Source organism: Gopherus flavomarginatus, chromosome 3 (assembly GCF_025201925.1).
Source record: "Gopherus flavomarginatus isolate rGopFla2 chromosome 3, rGopFla2.mat.asm, whole genome shotgun sequence".
Lineage (NCBI taxonomy): Eukaryota > Metazoa > Chordata > Testudines > Testudinidae > Gopherus > Gopherus flavomarginatus.
The window spans coordinates 11,003,977-11,027,147 of record NC_066619.1 but is presented as its reverse complement, the minus strand read 5'-3'; the positions used below and the strand labels follow the sequence as shown (position 1 = coordinate 11,027,147).

The window sequence follows — 23,171 nt, the reverse complement described above, 5'->3', positions numbered from 1 at the left end:
TGATGGTTATCTGTCCTTCTGTACTGTCTGCTGCTATCCTGGGTGCTCCTGGCTGAGATCGGCGGGGAGCGCAAAAGCAAAACTGGGAATGACTCCCCGAGTCAATCCCTCCTTTATGGTTTCTAAATATAGAGTCAGTCCTGCCTAGAATATGGGGTAAGTGTACTAGAGAAGCAGTGTATCAGAGAGCACAGCTGCTCCGTGTCAGATCCCGTAGAAATGATGAGCTACATGCTATTCATGGGGGGTGCCCCTGCATCAATCCCACCCGTTGTTTCCCTCCTCCCGCAACCTTCCTGAGCTACCGTGGCAGTGTTCCCCCTCTTTTGTGTCATGAAGTTATAAAGAATGCAGGAATAAGAAACAGTGACTTGTCAGTGAGATAAAATGAGGGGGAGGCAGCCTCCCCGTGCTATGACAGTCCAGGTAGGACATTAAGCGGTGCTGGGGAAAGGAGCCCAGCATGCCGCTGCTATGATAGTCCAGGCAGGACAGAATCTTTTCTTTACACAGGAAAGGGAGGGGGCTGATGGAGCTCAGCCCCAAGTGGCTATGATGAAGATGGTTACCAGCTGTTCTGTACCATCTACTGGGAATGACTGAGAATCATTCCTATTTTCACCAAGGCGCCCCCGGCCAGCCTCACCTGAAGCCAGCCAGGAGCACTCATGGGTTGATAAGAAGAACGGTTACCACTGCACCGTCTGCCACCGGGGAGGACAGAGGAGCAGATACTGCTCTTCACTGCTGAAGCATCGCGTCTACCAGCAGCATTCAGTAGACATAGGGTGACATTGAAAGAAATCAAGAAACGATTTCTTTCCCTTTTCTTTCACGTGGGGGGGGGAGTAAATTGAGGAGCTATTCCTTGCACCACGGAGGACAATGTGTTTGAACCTACAGGCATTGGAAGCTCAGCCAAGAATGCAAATACTTTTCAGATACTGCTGGGGACTGTGGGATAGCTGGAGTCCTCAGTACCCCTCCCTCCCTCCACGAGTGTTCATTTGAGTCTCTGGCTTCCCGTTACGCTTGTCACGCAGCACTGTGTAGCCTGTAGATTTTTTTTTCAAAGGCTTTGGCATTTTGTCTTCTGTAACGGAGCTTTGATAGAACAGATTTGTTTCCCTATAAAGCGATCAGATTCAGTATCTTCCGTACAGTCCATGCTGGAGCTCTTTTTGGATTTGGTACTGATTGCCACCCGTGATGATCAGAGCTCCATGCTGGGAAAACAGGAAATGAAAAACAAAATTTTGCGGGGCTTTTCCTGTTTACCTGGCCACTGCATCCGAGCTGAGATTGCTGTCCAGAGAGATCACAGTGGTGCACTGTGGGATACCGCCTGGAGGCCAATAACGTCGAGTTGCAGCCACACTAACCCTAATCCGATATGGTAATACTGATTTTAGTGCTATTCGTCTCGTCAGGGAGGAGTACAGAAACCGATTAAAGAGCCCTTCATATCAATATATAGGGCAATGTAGTGTGGACGGGTACAGCATTAAAATGGTATAACGCTGCTAAAATCGGGTTAAACACGTAGTGTAGACCAGGCCTTAGACTTACGAAAGGATTAGTTAGACTGGGGCATGAGTCTGCATTTGGGCGCAAGAGACCCCGGCCCCAAATTTCATCCAAACCATGGCCAAGACTGTATTTGCAACGGACCATGGAGGGTTTTCAAACATGGAGGCTTTCCAGTGGGCACTCCAAGGAAGGGGAGAGGCTTAAGTGGGGGCCTACGCAGCAGGAGGAGCTCCACAGCTCCCCGCAGGCCACACGCCCACTCGGCAGACCCACACGCTCCCACCTCGAAGGCAAGAACCGAGCGCCCACCTCAGACACAAGAGCGCACACAGACCTGCTGCTGCCTGCACTCTATCCGCCCAGCTCGCAGGGCTAGCCCCCCAAGTGGAGAATGGAGCACCCAGCTCAGACGCAAAGGAGGACTCTTGCAACTTTCTGCCTCTTTTCCTCTACCCACTCTTCTCCTGACTGGCGTGGCCTCAACGGATCCCTCCTCGGGAGCCCAAGACGCGGGCGCTGCATTCTACCTACCGCTGCCCGACGCCACACGCACAGACACCCTCCCCTGGGGTATCGTGGCACTGGAGGAGCGCCCTTTAGAAGTGGTGAACGTTTACAGGAAGGTTGGTTTTGGGCCTAACCTGCTGAGGCCAGACCCCAAACAAGGTGGCTTGTTGGTCTAGGCGTATGATTCTCGCTTAGGGTGCGAGAGGTCCCGGGTTCAAATCCCGGACAAGCCCGCCTCATCTCTCTCTGGGTGTCTTTCCTGACCTCCTTGCCAGGCTCCCTTTTGGAAACTCCTGGGGAAACGCTGCTTTCCTTAGACTTACGAAAGGATTACTTGGGCTGGGGCGTGAGTCTGCTCTTGGGTGCCAGAGACCCCGGCCCCAAATTTCACCCAAGCCCTGGCCAAGCCTGTCTTTGCAGCGGACCATGGAGGGTTTTCTCTTCCTCTTCCTCTTCCTCTCCAATATCCCGGAGAGGGAGGGCTGCGTTAGGGTCTGCATTTGGTTCCTCGGTCCAGGTGAACGGTTCTCACTTACGGCGGGAGAGAGCGAGGAGGAGACCTTGGAAAGGTGAAGTCAGGCAGAGTCCTCTTTTTCATTTGAGGGCTAACTCTGCCAGTTCTTGGGGGGCTTGGCTTGCTTTCCTTTGCTTTGGTTTGGTTGCGAAAAACGTGCGAAACGATGATCGCTACGGCTCCAAAGAAACGGTTTGTTGACTTTGGCGAGTCCAAGTGTCGCGTCGGCTGCGAGAGGCCCCAGGCTCAGCTCCCGGACCAGCCCTCGCCAAAGGGTCTGTTTGCCACTGTCCCTTTCTTTTTTTCCCCAACTTTGGCCTGGGTTTTTCTCCCCAGTCCTGTGGCGTCAGAGTGGCATTAGGGTGTAAATTTGGTTTGCTGCTCCACGGGTGTGACAGACCCAGCGTGGAGATGACCTTGGAAAGCTGAAGAGAGGCGCGGTCCTTTTCAACTTGATGCCTACAGTGGCCTGTTGTTTCTCTCAAACTTCCGGGGCGTGCCCAGCCCCTCCTTGGCCGGAGGGGCTTCTTGGCCTAGAGGTAGGATTCTCTCTTAGGGTGCCAGAAATCCCACACAAGCCCTCGCCATGGATTCTCTGCTGCTCTACGGGGGGCTGGGGTGGGGGCTCATCTTTCCCTGGGGGTGCTTTTCCTGCTCTTCTTCTCATTTGCTTAGTGGGACGGCACGGGTCCGCACACCGCTCCTCCTTGTGGCTCCTCTGGGGAATAGGCCGGCTCAGGCTGACGCCCCAACCGGCGCTCACACCCTGTCAGTTACTCCTCTAGAGCCCCTCTCTTGCTCGCTCTCAGGAGCTGCCGCTCTCCTCTTTGGGATTCAGCCCTCCGGCTAGGGGACGCGGCGTTTCCCCCCTTCCAGCGTACAGGGCTTCCATTCTCTCTCGCTACCACGGTGACCCCGCTACCGTCGTCGTGCCCCTCAGTGCCCTGCGCCTGGTCTAGGCCATGCCCTCGGTGGCTGGTAGGGGAACCCGGACGGGCCCTCTTCTGCGGGATCCAGTCCAGGGACCCTACGCCTAGCAGTTCTGGGCTTTCTCCTCCTTGCCTGGACTGCTCCTTCCCTGGACTGCTTCCTAAAATTCCGGGCTTCCCTCCTGGCTCTGGGTGGACCAGCTCCAAATCCTTCCAGGGAGTGAGCGCCCTGTCCCAGCAGCAGCCTCTGTCTCTTGCCAGCTTCCTGGCTTTACAGGCCCTGCCTCTTCCGGCCCAGCTGAGTCCGCTTGACCTCCATCTTTGCCCACCTTCCCGCCCCCGCCTCTTCCTCCAGGTGCAGCCCGTGGCGTTGATAGGCCTGGCTGGCCATCTGAACGCCTTCCAGTCCTGTTGGGGGTGGGTGAAAGCTCATCAGCACAGGGAGCGTGTCCTTTTGTTCATTCACAGGCACCAGGGTGCCAGCAGCAGCTGCAGCAGCAGCAGCAGGCTGTGGCTTGTTGGTCTAGGAGCATGATTCTTGCTTCGGGAGCAAGAGGTCCCGGGTTCAATTCCCGGACAAGCCCTGGCGCGAGGTCTCGTTGCTGGCGAGATTTGCCCCCTCTCCCTCATGTTTTTCTCCAACAGCCTGTCGAGCCACGGCTGCCTTAGCGTCTCAAAGTAGTGCCGGGTTGCCCCGGTGGCCGACAGAGCCTGGGGACTAAGGGCTGCAGAGGGCAAGCCGGGGTGGCCGCCTCCCCCGATGGTGGAAGGCGCATCTTGAGCACGTGGCGCAAGGGCCACTGGCGTGGGCAGGGCAGGGCGAGGGCAGGCTCGACGGCGGCCTCGGCCGCTGGCGGGAGAACCGGCTTGAGGTGGCCGCACAGGGACTCGGCGGCATCCTCCACCCATTGGTGCCAATGGGTTGACCTGGTGGCCCAAATGCTTTCCTGACACCATGGCCCCGCAAATGACGCCCAGCGGGGGTTCCTGCTCCCCGGCTCAAGCCACGAGGGAGGCTTAACAGTCCAGCTGGAGCACAGGCTGGGGAGGCTTTCCAGTGGGCACTCCAAGGAAGGGGAGAGGCTTAAGTGGGGGCCTACGCAGCAGGAGGAGCTCCACAGCTCCCCGCAGGCCACACGCCCACTCGGCAGACCCACACGCTCCCACCTCGAAGGCAAGAACCGAGCGCCCGCCTCAGACACAAGAGCGCACACAGACCTGCCGCTGCCCGCACTCTATCCGCCCAGCTCGCAGGGCTAGCCCCCCAAGTGGAGAATGGAGCACCCAGCTCAGACGCAAAGGAGGACTCTTGCAACTTTCTGCCTCTTTTCCTCTACCCACTCTTCTCCTGACTGGCGTGGCCTCAACGGATCCCTCCCCGGGAGCCCAAGACGCGGGCGCTGCATTCTACCTACCGCTTCCCGATGCCACACGCACAGACACCCTCCCCTGGGGTATCGTGGCACTGGAGGAGCGCCCTTTAGAAGTGGTGAACGTTTACAGGAAGGTTGGTTTTGGGCCTAACCTGCTGAGGCCAGACCCCAACCACGGTGGCTTGTTGGTCTAGGCGTATGATTCTCGCTTAGGGTGCGAGAGGTCCCGGGTTCAAATCCCGGACAAGCCCGCCTCATCTCTCTCCGGGTGTCTTTCCTGACCTCCTTGCTAGGCTCCCTTTTGGAAACTCCTGGGGAAACGCTGCTTTCCTTAGACTTACGAAAGGATTACTTGGGCTGGGGCGTGAATCTGCTCTTGGGTGCCAGAGACCCCGGCCCCAAATTTCACCCAAGCTCTGGCCAAGCCTGTCTTTGCAGCGGACCATGGAGGGTTTTCTCTTCCTCTTCCTCTTCCTCTCCAACATCCCGGAGAGGGAGGGCTGCGTTAGGGTCTGCATTTGGTTCCTCGGTCCAGGTGAACGGTTCTCACTTACGGCGGGAGAGAGCGAGGAGGAGACCTTGGAAAGGTGAAGTCAGGCAGAGTCCTTTTTTTCATTTGAGGGCTAACTCTGCCAGTTCTTGGGGGGCTTGGCTTGCTTTCCTTTGTTTTGGTTTTTTTGTGAAAAACGTGCGAAACGATGATCGCTACGGCTCCAAAGAAACTGTTTGTTGACTTTGGAGAGTCCAAGTGTCGCGTCGGCTGCGAGAGGCCCCAGGCTCAGCTCCCGGACCAGCCCTCGCCAAAGGGTCTGTTTGCCACTGTCCCTTTCTTTTTTTCCCCAACTTTGGCCTGGGTTTTTCTCCCCAGTCCTGTGGCGTCAGAGTGGCATTAGGGTGTAAATTTGGTTTGCTGCTCCACGGGTGTGACAGACCCAGCGTGGAGATGACCTTGGAAAGCTGAAGAGAGGCGCGGTCCTTTTCAACTTGATGCCTACAGCGGCCTGTTGTTTCTCCCAAACTTCCGGGGCGTGCCCAGCCCCTCCTTGGCCGGAGGGGCTTCTTGGCCTAGAGGTAGGATTCTCGCTTAGGGTGCCAGAAATCCCACAGAAGCCCTCGCCATGGTTTCTCTGCTGCTCTACGGGGGGCTGGGGTGGGGGCTCATCTTTCCCTGGGGGTGCTTTTCCTGCTTTTCTTCCCATTTGCTTAGTGGGACGGCACGGGTCCGCGCACCGCTCCTCCTTGTGGCTCCTCTGGGGAATAGGCCAGCTCAGGCTGACGCCCCAACCGGCGCTCACACCCTGTCAGTTACTCCTCTAGAGCCCCTCTCTCGCTCACTCTCAGGAGCTGCCGCTCTCCTCTTTGGGATTCAGCCCTCCGGCTAGGGGACGCGGCGTTTCCCCCCTTCCAGCGTACAGGGCTTACATTCTCTCTCGCTACCACGGTGACCCCGCTACCGTCGTCGTGCCCTTCAGTGCCCTGCGCCTGGTCTAGGCCATGCCCTCGGTGGCTGGTAGGGGAACCCGGACGGGCCCTCTTCTGCGGGATCCAGTCCAGGGACCCTACGCCTAGCAGTTCTGGGCTTTCTCCTCCTTGCCTGGACTGCTCCTTCCCTGGACTGCTTCCTAAAATTCCGGGCTTCCCTCCTGGCTCTGGGTGGACCAGCTCCAAATCCTTCCAGGGAGTGAGCGCCCTGTCCCAGCAGCAGCCTTTGTCTCTTGCCAGCTTCCTGGCTTTACAGGCCCTGCCTCTTCCGGCCCAGCTGAGTCCGCTTGACCTCCATCTTTGCCCACCCTCCCGCCCCCGCCTCTTCCTCCAGGTGCAGCCCGTGGCGTTGATAGGCCTGGCTGGCCATCTGAACGCCTCCCAGTCCTGTTGGGGGTGGGTGAAAGCTCATCAGCACAGGGAGCGTGTCCTTTTGTTCATTCACAGGCACCAGGGTGCCAGCAGCAGCCACAGGCTGTGGCTTGTTGGTCTAGGAGCATGATTCTTGCTTCGGGAGCAAGAGGTCCTGGGTTCAATTCCCGGACAAGCCCTGGCGCGAGGTCTCGTTGCTGGCGAGATTTGCTCCCTCTCCCTCATCTTTTTCTCCAACAGCCTGTCGAGCCACGGCTGCCTTAGCGTCTCAAAGTAGTGCCGGGTTGCCCCGGTGGCCGACAGAGCCTGGGGACTAAGGGCTGCAGAGGGCAAGCCGGGGTGGCCGCCTCCCCCGATGGTGGAAGGCGCATCTTGAGCACGTGGCGCAAGGGCCACTGGCGTGGGCAGGGCAGGGCGAGGGCAGGCTCGACGGCGGCCTCGGCCGCTGGCGGGAGAACCGGCTTGAGGTGGCCGCACAGGGACTCGGCGGCATCCTCCACCCATTGGTGCCAATGGGTTGACCTGGTGGCCCAAATGCTTTCCTGACACCATGGCCCCGCAAATGACGCCCAGCGGGGGTTCCTGCTCCCCGGCTCAAGCCACGCAGGGAGGCTTAACAGTCCAGCTGGAGCACAGGCTGGGGAGGCTTTCCAGTGGGCACTCCAAGGAAGGGGAGAGGCTTAAGTGGGGGCCTACGCAGCAGGAGGAGCTCCACAGCTCCCCGCAGGCCACACGCCCACTCGGCAGACCCACACGCTCCCACCTCAAAGGCAAGAACCGAGCGCCCGCCTCAGACACAAGAGCGCACACAGACCTGCCGCTGCCCGCACTCTATCCGCCCAGCTCGCAGGGCTAGCCCCCCAAGTGGAGAATGGAGCACCCAGCTCAGACGCAAAGGAGGACTCTTGCAACTTTCTGCCTCTTTTCCTCTACCCACTCTTCTCCTGACTGGCGTGGCCTCAACGGATCCCTCCCCGGGAGCCCAAGACGCGGGCGCTGCATTCTACCTACCGCTGCCCGATGCCACACGCACAGACACCCTCCCCTGGGGTATCGTGGCACTGGAGGAGCGCCCTTTAGAAGTGGTGAACGTTTACAGGAAGGTTGGTTTTGGGCCTAACCTGCTGAGGCCAGACCCCAACCACGGTGGCTTGTTGGTCTAGGCGTATGATCCTCGCTTAGGGTGCGAGAGGTCCCGTGTTCAAATCCCGGACAAGCCCGCCTCATCTCTCTCCGGGTGTCTTTTCTGACCTCCTTGCCAGGCTCCCTTTTGGAAACTCCTGGGGAAACGCTGCTTTCCTTAGACTTACGAAAGGATTACTTGGGCTGGGGCGTGAGTCTGCTCTTGGGTGCAAGAGACCCCGGCCCCAAATTTCACCCAAGCTCTGGCCAAGCCTGTCTTTGCAGCGGACCATGGAGGGTTTTCTCTTCCTCTTCCTCTTCCTCTCCAACATCCCGGAGAGGGAGGGCTGCGTTAGGATCTGCATTTGGTTCCTCGGTCCAGGTGAACGGTTCTCACTTACGGCGGGAGAGAGCGAGGAGGAGACTTTGGAAAGGTGAAGTCAAGTAGAGTCCTTTTTTTCTCACTACCCGGAGGAGCGCAGGCCTGATCTGCCTCGTGCCCGGTACCTGGTGGAACACTGGCCTGAGCTTCCCAGTTCCCGGTATCATGAAGATTTGCCTGAGCTTCCCCATGCCTGGTACCCAGAGGAGCTGCCTGAGCTTCCCTACACCCCGTATCCTGAGGAGCCCATGGTCTGGGACCCGCATGACGACGCCTGCGAAGGATAGGTACCTAGAGAGGGGGAGATTGGAAGTGGCCCAGGGGAAGCCGACCCCGGTCTGGCTCCAGGGGACCCTGAACCAATGTCAGTGTTTTGCAGCCAGGATTCCCCACTGACTGCAGCGAACCCTTGCCACTGCTAGGGCCCCGGGCTGGGACACAGTGGAGTGAGAGGGTCTGCGTCTCCCCTACCACCCTTCCGAGGGTAGCAGACTCCCCCTCCCCCTGGCCTGAGGAGGACCCTTGTGCTGTTTAACTCACTGTTCAGGGCCTGCTTGACGGTCTGATCCTTACCTGGGTTTGTTGCCCCGCCCTGAGCCAGGGCTTGGGCTTTACAGGCTGCTACTGTTCCATTATTTCTCAGCCCCTGCTGAAAGGCCTCAGTTTGAACTGTGTGCTGCCCCACCCTGCCCAAGGGCCTGGGCTTATATACTGTTAACTTGTTGCTCAGCCCCTGCTGAAAGGCCTGAGCCTAACCGCTTGTTGCCCCGCTCTACCCCAGGGCCTGGGCTATAGACTTTGTATTCGCTCAGCCCTGCTGAAAGGCCTGAGCTGGGGAGCTGCTTCCTGCCCTTCCCCACCCAATGGCCGGGCTTATATACTGTGTTGCTCAGCCCTGCTGAAAGATCTGAGCCTGAACTGCCTATAGACTCTGTACTTGCTCAGCCCTGGCGGAAGGGCCCTGAGCCTGAGCTGCTTGTTGCCCCGCCCATGCTCCAGGGCCGGGCTTATAGACCCTGTGTCAGCTTAGCCCCTGCTGAAGGCCTAGGACTCTGAATTGCTTAGAGACAATTCGTTTGCTCAACCCCTGCTGACTGGTCTGGGCCCTGCACGGACTGCTGCCTGTAGGGAGGCGCCCTGGCTCCCTGCCGCACCTGAGAGGGACGAGCCCCAGCACCGAACCCTTACAGTGTCGTTTCTCCTTTTGACTCTCATGCCCCACAGAAGTGCAAGCTGTCTGCCAGAAGCCTGTGGTATGACCTTACACATCGGATGGTGGCCAGAGAGTCTAGGGCGATGTGAAATAGCTCAGAGTGAGAGGGCCGGAGCACATATGAGGCTTTTCTCCTGAAGTGGAGACATTTCTTCTTGCTGCTGGCCAGGATGGCTGAGTGGTTAAGGTCTTGATCTCCACAGCCTAGAGGTCCTGCCATCTAGCCATTTGAACCCTGCTTCTGGCAGGCCTTTGCTGCTTCCTGCTGATCAGCTGGTAGAAACCTTCAAGCAGCTGCTGCTGCCTTTAATTATTTTGAGGCATACCACCATATTGTCTCCAGATGAGCTCACTCTTATTGTCTCAGTTTAAACTTTTCACCACCCTTACCATTCATAGTCTGTACAATAGTTAATGATGTGAGAGTCTACCCTCACACTAGTTCTGCCCCCACATCCACCAGTTCTGACTCCCCAACTCCTCCATCTCACACTGAGCTCACACTCCAGCAATTCACCCCTCCCCACCTCTGCTTCTCCTGGTTTTCTTCCCCTCTCTCACCCCTGGGGGGACTCCAGTGGGGTCCTCAATAACCTTCCAGGCTTGGAGCAGAGTGCTACTGGCTCTTCCTCTGCCTCCAACCGGCAGCTGCAGGAAGGAGGTGGAGGGGCAGAGGAGCTGGCCCATTGCCCCCAGGTGACAAGCAGGGAGGAGAGGGAGATTGAGTTGCTCTGCTCCTGGACTGAAGCAGATGGCCAGTCGGAAGGTGGGTTTCTCCACCTTCTTCCCCCTTTCCCCACTCTTCAGGACTCAGCTTAACCTTGCTTTAGGGAATGGAATGTGACGCATGTATAATATTTGAAAGGGGCCTCATTCCAGAGATCAAAAGTACAAGACTGTGATAAGGCTCTGACACTAATTACAATACAAGGGAACATTTTTTTGTTCTTACATTTAGTTTTCCAAATATTTCTTCAGTGTACCTGTTCGTGCCTGACTGGCACACCAATGTGCTGCAGCACATCACCTGTCAGCCACTGATCTAGGCCAAACAAACCACTGACTCTTTTGGGGGAGATGATTACTGTTGGCTCCAAACAGGTCTTTAAATGATCATATCTACATACAAAAAGCAAATAAACCAAAATATTCAGGTCAGACCCTCAGTTGGTATCAATTAGAATAACTCCAGTGAAGTCACTGGTGCTATGCCAATTTATACCCACTGAGGAGCTGATCCCTTAGTTTAGTGCACGTGTTGTCCAAGGTTCTCTCATTCATAACATTCTGCTACTACTCAACAAAGATCTGCTCTACTCCTTTGGTAGGTCAGGATGGGACTTTTTCTGGGCATTGGATTATGGCCTCCAAAGTTCATTGTGGTTAATGGCTCAGCTGGAGCTACTCCACTAGCTAGGATCCCTGGCACTCGTTACTCTGCCCTAACATGCCTTGTCCAAGCCTCTAACACATTCTGCAAAATCATCTACATTGTAGGGAGAAGGAAGACAATAGCAGCAACCCTATATTAGCTGAAGATTCCCATATGCAAAATTAATGCTCAGGTACCGCTGTTAATCATCTTTTAGCCCCCTTTGCTGGAGTGGTGCAAAGAGGATTTAGAAAGAACAGAGGACTTGGTTTTTGTTCCTGTGTGTTTCATTCAGGAGAATTTTATTTTACTTTTAAGTAGGGCTGGCCAGAAAACAACATTTCTGTTTCACCAAAAAACTGAGGTCTCAACATTTGTTTTTATTCCATTGTAGAATAAAATGAGAGTTGGGGAGGGGGTAGAGAACAGAGGAAAGGAAGGCAGAACACAGTCAAGGAGTCGTTAACACCTTGGTGGTTACAATCCTCCAAGAACTATATGACAATCAGGTTCAAACCTTTGCTGTGTCAGATTCCTTGACCCTAATTCCACCCATTCCTGAGAAATCTTCCTCAAACCCTTTTTGTCAAAACTGAGACATTTGCATAAAAAGTTTCAGTTTTGACAAATTTGCATTTTCTGATGAAAAAATATCAGAAAAATTCCTGGCTGGTTCTAATTTAAGAATTTTAAAGTCTTGTATTAAATTGTTTCCTTAAAAATAAAAAAATAAAATAATAAATAAATAAATAAATAAATAAAAACTCTAATCTCTTTACTGTTTCTTAACAGAGTATGTGAAAGTGTCCCACCTCAATAAATTATTCTGTCTTTCTTCATTTTTTTAACTGTTGATTTTGAGTGTTTTGTTTCTGGGGTTCTGCCATGATTTCAAAGTGAATTATCAGGACCATCCTTCCTAAGCAAGACATAATAAAACTCCATTATTTAGACCTACAAAAGGAGATTAAGAAGCTTGCATTAAGATGTTGTTGAAACTTGCTTGGTTTATTAGACCCGTGCTGCATTTAAGGGACTGACCAGTCATGACATATAGAAAAAATTATCTCTCTGAAACAGAAGAAATGATTCTTGCCAAGATGTTTCAGTATAATCCAAATGTTTAAATCCTGCTAGGTGTCCCTGCCTGCAGGTATATGGGATCTTGGGGAGCAATTACCACACAGCTGGGGTTCCAATTAATTTCTTTATTAAAGGAAAAAAAAAGGAAATGGTGGCAATTTAATAATGAAATACGATGGGATGGGGTGTATAGGGTGTTTACAATAGACAACGATGGAGGGGTTCTTCTTATTGAACAGTGTAGGGAGTTCTAATAGTGGGCTACAGCAAGTGGGGTTCAGCACAATGGGATACAGTACAGTCAATAAGCAACTCTAGATACAGTGTGGGAATGCAAAGTGTACCCAAAAGAAATGCAAAATAAAATGGTAGCTTCTATATGAGTTAATAGCTAGATACACAATGTAACACAGTGGCATCAATGTAAATACAAAGTATATCAGAAAAGTGGAGGCAACCAATGGGGTGTTATAATTACAAGTAAAATGTGAGTTACAGTACAACAATACAATATCAATATAAAGGCTGGGTCAAGAAACAGGAGGGGGGAGAGTGAGTGATTAGTGGTATGCAGACGAGCGGCTGGAAGCAGCGAGAGACTCTGAAGTCCTGCAGGGTAAGGACAACGGAGCAGTGTGATGGTGATCTTCGGTAGGGGAGGGACAGCGGAGAAGTGTAAAGAAGGGCTAGAGAGAGGTTTAAGCAACAAGCGGACACCAAAACAAAGGTAAAAAAAACAGCAAAGGGTTTGGGAAGTTTCACAGGGGGAGAAGCAGCAAGGGGATTGGGAAGTTCGGAGGGTGATGCAGACACGGGGGTGGAAGCAGCAAGGAGTTGGGAAGTTCGGAGAGAGTGCAGATGCGGGGGAAAAAGCAGCAAAGGGTTATAACAGGGAGACACGGAGGAGCACACAGAGGGGGAGATTGGAGCGGGGGAAAAACAGACACGGGAAAGTTCAGGGAGAGACTGGGACAGCAGGAAGGTGAATTTAAGCAGCAAAAACCTTATCTATCTTAACCAACGACTAGGCAAAACAACAAATATCACAATTCTAAGCAAAGCTATAACAAGCAACTATACGGAGCAACAAAACAGTAAACTATAACAAGGCAGTTGAAACTTACAAGCTCTACAATCTTAACAAACTATGACTTATTAAACTAAAAAAAACAAGACCTATGGTGCACCTTATGCTATGGGGAGGTTACAGAGGGCAGAGTGGTATGTGTCCAGGACCCAGCTCCCAAGGAAGCCAAGGGATGGTGGCTACAGCGGTGGATACAGCTGAAAGCAGAGAGCCCCAAGGCAAAGCCCACAGGAGCAGAGCTTAGCAGCGGCACAAACTTATTTTTAGCAGCAAAGAGCCCTGGAGTTTAAGAGAGGTTTTAAGACACAGACCAAGGTTTAGCTTGAGTCTGTGTGCTGGGGAAACAGAGCCAGCAGCTAAAATAATAAAATAAAAGTATAGAAAGTTTTACAGAGGGATTCTTACCAGTCCCCAAGGCAGCAGCAAAGGCAGAAGCAGCAGCAACATCAGAAGAGGCAAGGAGGTCTCGGTACAGTCTCAATAATCAGGAGATCTCTCAGGCAGCAATTCGTTCTTCGTGGGGGGGGGCGTTCAAAAAACAGGGGTACGCTCAAAAATAAAACGAGAGCGGAGAAAGGACCCCCCAGAACCCCTGGCTGATCAGACCAGGCAGCAATGCAGGAACCTTTCTGAGGTGTGTTTCAAAAATGTCTGGTTTTAAAGGCAAACTTGGGCAGTTTTCCGCCAGTAATCCTGATAGGCTCCCTCTGTCACAGGGGAGGGGGCACAGGGAAAAAACTGAAGGTAAGCCCAGAGACATGCCTGGACATAGTCCTGTGCAATAGGTGACTCAAGAGCACATGAGGCCTATGACTCATGCCCAGGATCTTAAAAACACATTAGGTCTTGCAGCTCTGGACATTGCCTACCCTACACCATGCCCAGGCTCAACGAGGTGATAACAGGACTAACCCTTTGAACAGGGCAGTGGTCCCACTTAGCACACAGCACAAGTGGCCATCCCTTTGAGAAGGGCAATGGCTTTTGTTAAACAACTTAACAGCCAGGGAAGGGCGGCCACAGGAGAACAGAAATCAAAATGGAGTCTGGGGACAGCTGTAACAAACAAAATGGAATAGGGGATAGCTGTAACAGACACTAGGCACACAAAGGCTGTACTTACATCCTTCTGTTGGGAAACTGGAACTTTCAATACTGTGGTAATCTCAGGCAAAAGGATCAAAATGGCCCAGCTTTCTACACACTCTAAAATGTAAAGGCTTGGACAGTCTGGAATATCTTAGTGTAGCAGGTTTTCATTAAGATGGTGCTAGTTGCTTTAGTATATAGTGTAATTTTAATAACAACCACAACAAAACAAACAAAAACTAATCGAGTAATGTTGGATTCATTTCAAGTCCTACAGGCACGTTTCCATTGATTGAGGCACTTCTCAAATGCAATAGTTTCATAAGTGTATTTACAATGCCTAAGGAAATATTCAGGATATTAAATGCAGAATCAAGCATTCAGTAGTGGGAGCTGTTGGCAAAACATTTCATACTCTTAGGTTAAGGTACCAAAGGTGGGATTTTCAAACATGTTACTGAAGACAATGAGAATTTTTCCATTGACTTCAATGAGAGCAGAGTTGTGGCAACATTGATTTACTTTTGGAAATCTCACCATAGATGCTTCTGTAGGTGTTGGATCCAGAATTTGGCACTTCAGTGAGACAAGAAGGCACTCATCCCCTCTAAAACCAGTTGAGTACCTTGAAGGATGGAGCCCCCTGGGAGTAGCAGTAACAAACACAGGAAGGAACAGAGTCATTACTGATATGGAGACCACCAGGTAACAGTTAAGTAGAATGATGCAAAAAGGTAATGGGTTGTGAGGAGGGATTTGGAGGAAGAAAGGGAGAGGTGAAGACTCTCATTAGCTTAGATTAATTTATTAATTTGCCTTAGAGCTGGTCAAAATTATTTGTACATCAAAATTAAAACCAAAAAGGAAGAAATTGCTGCAAAATGTTACACATTTTTTTCTAAAAAAGCAGTTGAAATGTTGCAATAAAATTTTGAGTTTTAAAATTAAAAATTTGAAAAAAAATCAAGTTTTTAAAAATGATAAATTTTGTCCTTTTTTGGGGTCCAGTTAATATGCATGATTACTACTTTCTTATTATGTCATTTAGGGCCAACTCCCATCCATGTTAAAGGAAGAATGTCAGTGGGAGTTTGATCAGGCTATTATTATGCATCTTCTGTACAATATGGTAACATGTTTGCATACCTTTGCATGTATGTCTGTTGTGTCTGCCTGAGTATTTGCACTCTTATAATCATCTACATTTGAGAACTCACAACAAAAATTGGAGAGAAACTTGTCTTTAATGTTGTTTTTGCCCCCAGACAATGCCTCACTAATGATCTATGTGCCCATACAATGCATAAACTTTATATTATCCACTATTAAACCTGAACATGTATATTATCAGATGCTAGGAAGAGGAAAACAAAATACTAATGGGCCTAAGTCACAGATGCAAAAACACCAGCAATGCAATAAATCTCTTTAAAGTACTTTTTTTTCATTTTGCTCCATGCACTAGTCCTGCATATTTTCTGATAAATTATTACAGTAAATTGGCATCCATTGGAATATTCTGAGAGTGAAACAGCAATAGGATTTATTAGCACAAAACAGTATAGTAATTAAAAATAAATCTGGGAGATGTAGAGAAAATTCAGCTCAAGGACAAATCTATGTCCAGCAGAGTTAAGGACAATAAGAATGAGTTTTTAAAGTATATTAGGAACAAAAAGAATCCTAACTATGGTATTTGTCCATTGCTAGGTGGAAATGGTAGAATTATTAATAATAAAGCAGAAAATACGGAAGTATTCAGTAAATAGGGGAGGAGGAACATATCTTATATGGGAAGTCTTATTGTATGTCATTCTTTCCATTCCATTTGTGTCTCAGGTGGATGTGAAACAGCAGCTTTTTTAAAAATCAGTAGGTCCAGATAACTTGCATCCAAGGTTTTTAAAGAGCTGGCTGAGGAGTTTCCTAGATTGCTAGTGTTGATTTTCAATAAATCTGAGGACACTAAGGAAGTTCCAGAAGACTGCAAGAAAGTTAATATTGTGCCAAAATTTATTAAGGATAAACAGCATGACTTGGGTAGTTATAGGCCTGCCAGTTGGACGCTGATCCCAGGCAAGATAATGGAGCATAGTGCAATGTAAATCAAAATGTTTATGGAAAATAGCTCCTGTCAAAATAACTTAATTTTTTTTTAATGAGACTACAAGTTTGGTTGATAAAGGAAATAGTCTTCAGTCTTAGACTTCAGTAAGGCATTTGACTTAGTACCTCATGATATTTTGATTAAAAAACTTGTATCATATAAAAATATCATGGCACACATTAAATGAAATAAAAGCTGGTTAACTGATAAGTCTCATAGACTCATAGGTCAGAAGGGACCAATATGATCATCTAGTCTGACCTTCTGCACAAGGCAGGCCACAGAACCCTACCCATCCACTTTTATAACAACCCCTAACCCAGGACTGAGTTATTGAAATCCTCAAAATTGGTTTGAAGACCTCAAGCTGCAGAGAATCCACCAGCAAGCGACCCATGCCCCACGCTGCAGGGGAAGGCGAAAAACCTCCAGGGCCCTTGCCAATCCGCCCTGGAGGAAAATTCCTTCCCGACCCCAAATATGGCGATCAGCTAAACCCTGAGCATGTGGGCAAGACTCACCAGCCAGCACCCAAGAAGGAATTCTCTGCAGTAACTCAGTTCCCATCCCATCCAACATCTCCCCGCAGACCACTGAGCAGACTTATCCGGTGATAATCCAAGATCAATTGCCCAAATTAAACTATCCTATCATAACATCCCCTCCATATACTTATCAAGCTTAATCTTAAAGCCAGAAAAGTCTTTTTCCCCCACTACTTCCCTCGGAAGGCTGTTCCAGAACTTCACTCCCCTTATGGCAGAGAGGAAGGAGGGTCAGGGCAAAGCTGGGAGGCAAGATCAAACCAGTATCTTAGATGCCTATATACAAATGCAAGAAGTATGGGTAATAAGCAGGAAGAACTGGAAGTGCTAATAAATAAATACAACTATGACATTGTTGGCATTACTGAAACTTAGTGGGATAATACACACGACTGGAATGTTGGTGTGGATGGGTATAGTTTGCTCAGGAAGGATAGACAGGGGAAAAAGGGAGGAGGTGTTGCCTTATATATTAAAAATGTACATACTTGGACTGAGGTGGAGATGGACATAGGAGACGGAAGTGTGGAGTGTCTCTGGGTTAGGCTAAAAGGGGTAAAAAACACAGGTGATGTCGTGCTGGGAGTCTACTACAGGCCACCTAATCAGGCGGAAGAGGTGGATGAGGCTTTTTTCAAACAACTAACAAAATCATCCAAAGCCCAAGATTTGGTGGTGATGGGGGACTTCAACTATCCAGATATATGTTGGGAAAATAACACCGCGGGGCACAGACTATCCAATAAGTTCCTGGACTGCATTGCAGACAACTTTTTATTTCAGAAAGTTGAAAAAGCTACTAGAGGGGAAGCTGTTCTAGACTTGATTTTAACAAATAGGGAGGAACTTGTTGAGAATTTGAAAGTAGAAGGAAGCTTGGGTGAAAGTGATCATGAAATCATAGAATTTACAATTCTAAGGAAGGGTAGAAGGGAGTACAGCAGAATAGAGACAATGGATTTCAGGAAGGCGGATTTTGGTAAGCTCAGAGAGCTGATAGGCAAGGTCCCATGGGAATTAAGACTGAGGGGAAAAACAACTGAGGAAAGTTGGCAGTTTTTCAAAGGGACGCTATTAAGGGCCCAAAAGCAAGTTATTCCGATGGTTAGGAAAGATAGAAAATGTGGCAAAAGACCACCTTGGCTTACCCTTGAGATCTTGCGTGACCTACAAAATAAAGAGGCGTCATATAAAAAATGGAAACTAGGTCAGATCACGAAGGATGAATATAGGCAAATAACACAGGAATGCAGAGGCAAGATTAGAAAAGCAAAGGCACAAAATGAACTCAAACTAGCTATGGGAATAAAGGGAAACAAGAAGACTTTTTATCAATACATTAGAAGCAAGAGGAAGACTAAGGACAGGGTAGGCCCACTGCTCAATGAGGAGGGGGAAACAGTAACGGGAGACTTGGAAATGGCAGAGATGCTTAATGACTTCTTTGTTTCGGTCTTCACTGAGAAGTCTGAAGGAATGTCTAGTATAGTGAATGCTTACGGGAAGATGGTAGGTTTAGAAGAGAAAATACGGAAAGAGCAAGTAAAAAATCACTTAGAAAAGTTAGATGCCTGCAAGTCACCAGGGCCTGATGAAATGCATCCTAGAATACTCAAGGAGTTAATAGAAGAGGTATCTGAGCCTCTAGCTATTATCTTTGGGAAATCATGGGAGACGGGGGAGATTCCAGAAGACTGGAAGGGGGCAAATATAGTGCCCATCTATAAAAAGGGAAATAAAAACAACCCAGGAAACTATAGACCAGTTAGTTTAACTTCTGTGCCAGGGAAGATAATGGAGCAGGTAATCAAAGATATCATCTGCAAACACTTGGAAGGTGGTAAGGTGATAGGGAATAGCCAGCATGGATTTGTAAAGAACAAATCGTGTCAAACTAATCTGATAGCGTTCTTTGATAGGATAACGAGCCTTGTGGATAAGGGAGAAGCGGTGGATGTGATATACCTAGACTTTAGTAAGGCATTTGATACAGTCTCGCATGATATTCTTATAGATAAACTAGGAAAGTACAATTTAGATGGGGCTACTATAAGGTGGGTGCATAACTGGCTGGATAACCGTACTCAGAGAGTAGTTGTTAATGGCTCCCAATCCTGCTGGAAAGGTATAACAAGTGGGGTTCCGCAGGGGTCTGTTTTGGGACCGGTTCTGTTCAATATCTTCATCAACGATTTAGATGTTGGCATAGAAAGTACGCTTATTAAGTTTGCGGATGATACCAAACTGGGAGGGATTGCAACTGCTTTGGAGGACAGGGTCAAAATTCAAAATGATCTGGACAAATTGGAGAAATGGTCTGAGGTAAACAGGATGAAGTTCAATAAAGATAAATGCAAAGTGCTCCACTTAGGAAGGAACAATCAGTTTCACACATACAGAATGGGAAGAGACTGTCTAGGAAGGAGTATGGCAGAAAGAGATCTAGGGGTCATAGTAGACCACAAGCTTAATATGAGTCAACAATGTGATACTGTTGCAAAAAAAGCAAACATGATTCTGGGATGCATTAACAGGTGTGTTGTAAACAAGACACGAGAAGTCATTCTTCCGCTTTACTCTGCGCTGGTTAGGCCTCAACTGGAGTATTGTGTCCAGTTCTGGGCACCGCATTTCAAGAAAGATGTGGAGAAATTGGAGAGGGTCCAGAGAAGAGCAACAAGAATGATTAAAGGTCTTGAGAACATGACCTATGAAGGAAGGCTGAAGGAATTGGGTTTGTTTAGTTTGGAAAAGAGAAGACTGAGAGGGGACATGATAGCAGTTTTCAGGTATCTAAAAGGGTGTCATCAGGAGGAGGGAGAAAACTTGTTCACCTTAGCCTCCAATGATAGAACAAGAAGCAATGGGCTTAAACTGCAGCAAGGGAGATTTAGGTTGGACATTAGGAAAAAGTTTCTAACTGTCAGGGTAGTTAAACACTGGAATAGATTGCCTAGGGAAGTTGTGGAATCTCCATCTCTGGAGATATTTAAGAGTAGGTTAGATAAATATCTATTAGGGATGGTCTAGACAGTATTTGGTCCTGCCATGAGGGCAGGGGACTGGACTCGATGACCTCTCGAGGTCCCTTCCAGTCCTAGAGTCTATGAGTCTATGAGTCTATAATGGTTAGAAACCTTCGTCTAATTTCAAGTCTAAACTTCCTTATATCCAGTTTGTACCCATTCGTCCTCATGCCTACATTAGTACTAAACTTAAATAATTCCTCTCCCTCCCTAACGTTAACCCCCCTGATATATTTATAGAGAGCAAGCATATCCCCCCGCAGCCTTCTTTTGGCCAGGCTAAACAAGCCAAGCTCTTTGAGTCTCCTTTCATAAGGCAAGTTTTCCATTCCTCGGATCATCCTAGTAGCCCGTCTCTGGACCTCTTCCAGTTTGAATTCATCCTTCTTGAACATGAGACACCAGAACTGCACACAATATTCCAGATGAGGTCTCACCAGCGCCTTATATAACGGTACTAACACCTCCTGATCCTTGCTGGAAATACTTCGCCTGATGCATCCTAAAATCGCATTTGCTTTTTTAACAGCCGTATCACATTGGCGGCTCATAGTCATCCTGTTATCAACCAATACCCCAAGGTCCTTCTCCTCCTCTGTCGCTTCCAACTGATGCGTCCCCAACATATATCTAAAATTCTTATTATTCTCAATTTGGAAATTATGAGGAAATTATGAGGTCATAATCGAACGGGTGGGTTTCTAGTGGGGTCCCACATGGATGGATTCTTGGCCCTATTCTATTTAACATTTTTATTAATTGCCTGGAAGAAAAAATAAATTCATCACTGAAAAAGCTTGCAGATGACACAAAAATTGGGAGCATGGTAAATAATGAAGTCAGGTTACTGAAAAAGAGCAATCTTGGTAATCTGGTAAGCAGGGCCAAAGCAAACAATATGTGTTTTCATTCTGCTAAATATAAATGTAAATACATCTAGGAAAAAAGAATGTGATCCATATTTACATGATGAAGGACTGTATCCTGGGAAGCAGTGACTCTGAAAAATATTTGGGAATCATGGTGGATAATCAGCTAAAGATGAGCTCTCAGCTCAACATTTTATCCAAAAAGCCTAATGTGATCCTTGGATGCATAAACAAAGATGCATTAACAAAGAGAAGGTTAAAGGGTGACCTGATTACAGTCTATAAACTCCTACATGGGGAACAAATATATAAGAGTGGGCTCTTCTGTCTAGCAGAGAAAGATATTACATGATCCAATGGCTGGAAGTTGAAGCTATGCAAAATCAGACCAGAAATAAAGCATACATTTTTCAGTGAGAGTAATTAACCATTGGAACAATTTACCAAAAGTTGTGGTGGATTCTCCATCACTGACAATATTTAAATGAAGATGGGATGTTTTTCTAAAAGGTCTGCTCTAGGAATTATTTTGGGGAAGTTCTATGGACTGCGTTTTACAGGATGTCAGAGCTCGGAGTGAATCCTGACAGAGTCCCTGATCTAGGGGCATCATGGGAGATGTAGTCCAGCTGGGGAGTGCAGCTCACACAGGAAACTAGTGACATGAGGTAACCAAACTACAAGTCCCATGAGGCACTGCAACAGGGTGTCTGTATAAACAATTTTAGGCTTTGGAGCCTTTTTCAATTAATATTTGAAAATTTCCACAAAAAGTAGACACATTTATTGAAAAAAAGTCAAAAACAATTTTCTATTGAAAATCAGTTTTGATGAAAAAGTTTCAATGAGACCTCATGAAAACATTGTAACATACTGTAATTAGAACTACCTGTCCTGGGAACTGCATCTTGATGTGGTGGGAAGGTTTGCATGCTCTAATGACCTTGCAAGTTATGCCAGAGGGTGTTTTAAGTCCTGGCAGGGCTGTCCAAACCAAACAGGAGCACCAACCTCAAAGAATACAGACCAGATGAAAAGCAGCCCACTGCTCCTCCACTTGGGGGCTCAACAATAGGTCAACAACTAATTCTTGCAAAAAAGTTAAATCATAGACAAACAGCAAGATAGCCATTGTAGCAAACAACATAATAGCCAGTGATGGTAGAGTTTTGTTCATGCCCTAAGCAGCATCTAATGGGGCAGGCAAAATTCATATTCAGCGTTAGGACAGAATTTTTTACTTTAACTTTAGCTGGATCCATTTAAAAATAACACACAATATCCATCGAGTTGATGACAGCTCAACTTCCAGTATCTGTTATGATCAATCTCAGTCAATGTCTTGTCTTCCAATATTGCTGGCATATGGTATTTTGTGAACTATTTCATGAAAATAAACCATGCTGTCAATGAAACATGAGCTCTCTCTTTTAGCCTATGATACACAAAACAATGATAGACCAAAAAACAAAAATACACACACACACACACACACACACACACACACACAGACAGAGACACATTCCTTGTTTTGCTGGCAAAGATCCACAAGCAAAACTAACAAATATATTTGACTCCTGGTCTGACATATAAACAATTATGAGCCTTATTGAAGAGGGCTATGCTGTAGCAAACAAACAACTTCATTATTCTGTCACATTGATGACATCCTATCACAGGTTTCTATAGCAATATGTCAGACTTTGGTACTGCAATGTCAACATTAGGAAGGCCCTGTCATATCTGCTTCTGGGAATTACTGCTGCTGTGTCAGATGTGCAGCTAACAGTGATGAGACTGTATGAAAAGCTGCCTGAGTCAGATGAGGCTTTAACACTTCAGAAGTTTGTTGAAATCATGCAAGAAACAGCAGTAGTGAATTACTCATCATCATTTGGATTGATATATTGTATAGTCCCCTTAACCCAAAGAACTCAAAAAACTGTAGAATCTTGATTTTATGAACACTGAATGGCAAATTATATGAACCATTTTTCCTGATCAGGAAAAAAATCTAAACCAAAATTCCTGGAAGTCACTATGCAGTGGTTTGAAGTGATGAAGGGTACCATTCATTACCATTCCCACTGCAATTTTGAGATGTTCAGTTTAATGAACTTTCCGATTGTATGGTCTCCTCAATACCTAGTTAGTACATACATTGGGGTTTTACTGCACTTTATAAATAATAACTAGAGCTGTTGATTAATCACAGTTAACTCATGCGATTAACCCAAAAAAATAATTGCGATTAATCACACTGTTAAACAATAGGATACTAATTTAAATTTATTAAATATTTTGGATGGTTTTCTACATTTTCAAATATATCGATTTCAATTGCAACAAAGAATATGAAGTGTACAGTGCTCATTTAATATTATTTTTATTACAGATATTTGCACTGTAAAATGATAAACAAAAGAAATAGTATTTTTCAATTCACCTCATACAAGTATTGTAGTGCAATCTCCTCCTCATGAAAGTGCAGCATACAAATATAGTTTTTTTTTCTTACGTAACTGCACTCCAAAACAAAACAATGTAAAACTTTAGAGCCTACAAGTCC

At 48.0% G+C, this 23,171-nt stretch overlaps 4 non-coding genes across 4 annotated transcripts; all 4 read left to right on the top strand.

The window, feature by feature from the left end:
• The first annotated feature begins 2,198 nt into the window (after positions 1 to 2,198).
• Positions 2,199 to 2,270, top strand: TRNAP-AGG (transfer RNA proline (anticodon AGG)). The gene has a single exon. It is a non-coding gene; the product is annotated as a tRNA-Pro (tRNA).
• Positions 2,271 to 3,992: 1,722 nt separating this feature from the next.
• TRNAP-CGG (transfer RNA proline (anticodon CGG)) lies at positions 3,993 to 4,064 on the top strand. The gene has a single exon. It is a non-coding gene; the product is annotated as a tRNA-Pro (tRNA).
• Positions 4,065 to 5,032: 968 nt separating this feature from the next.
• On the top strand, positions 5,033 to 5,104 carry TRNAP-AGG (transfer RNA proline (anticodon AGG)). Its single transcript has one exon. It is a non-coding gene; the product is annotated as a tRNA-Pro (tRNA).
• A 1,710-nt stretch (positions 5,105 to 6,814) lies between these two features.
• On the top strand, positions 6,815 to 6,886 carry TRNAP-CGG (transfer RNA proline (anticodon CGG)). Its single transcript has one exon. It is a non-coding gene; the product is annotated as a tRNA-Pro (tRNA).
• Positions 6,887 to 23,171: the final 16,285 nt, after the last annotated feature.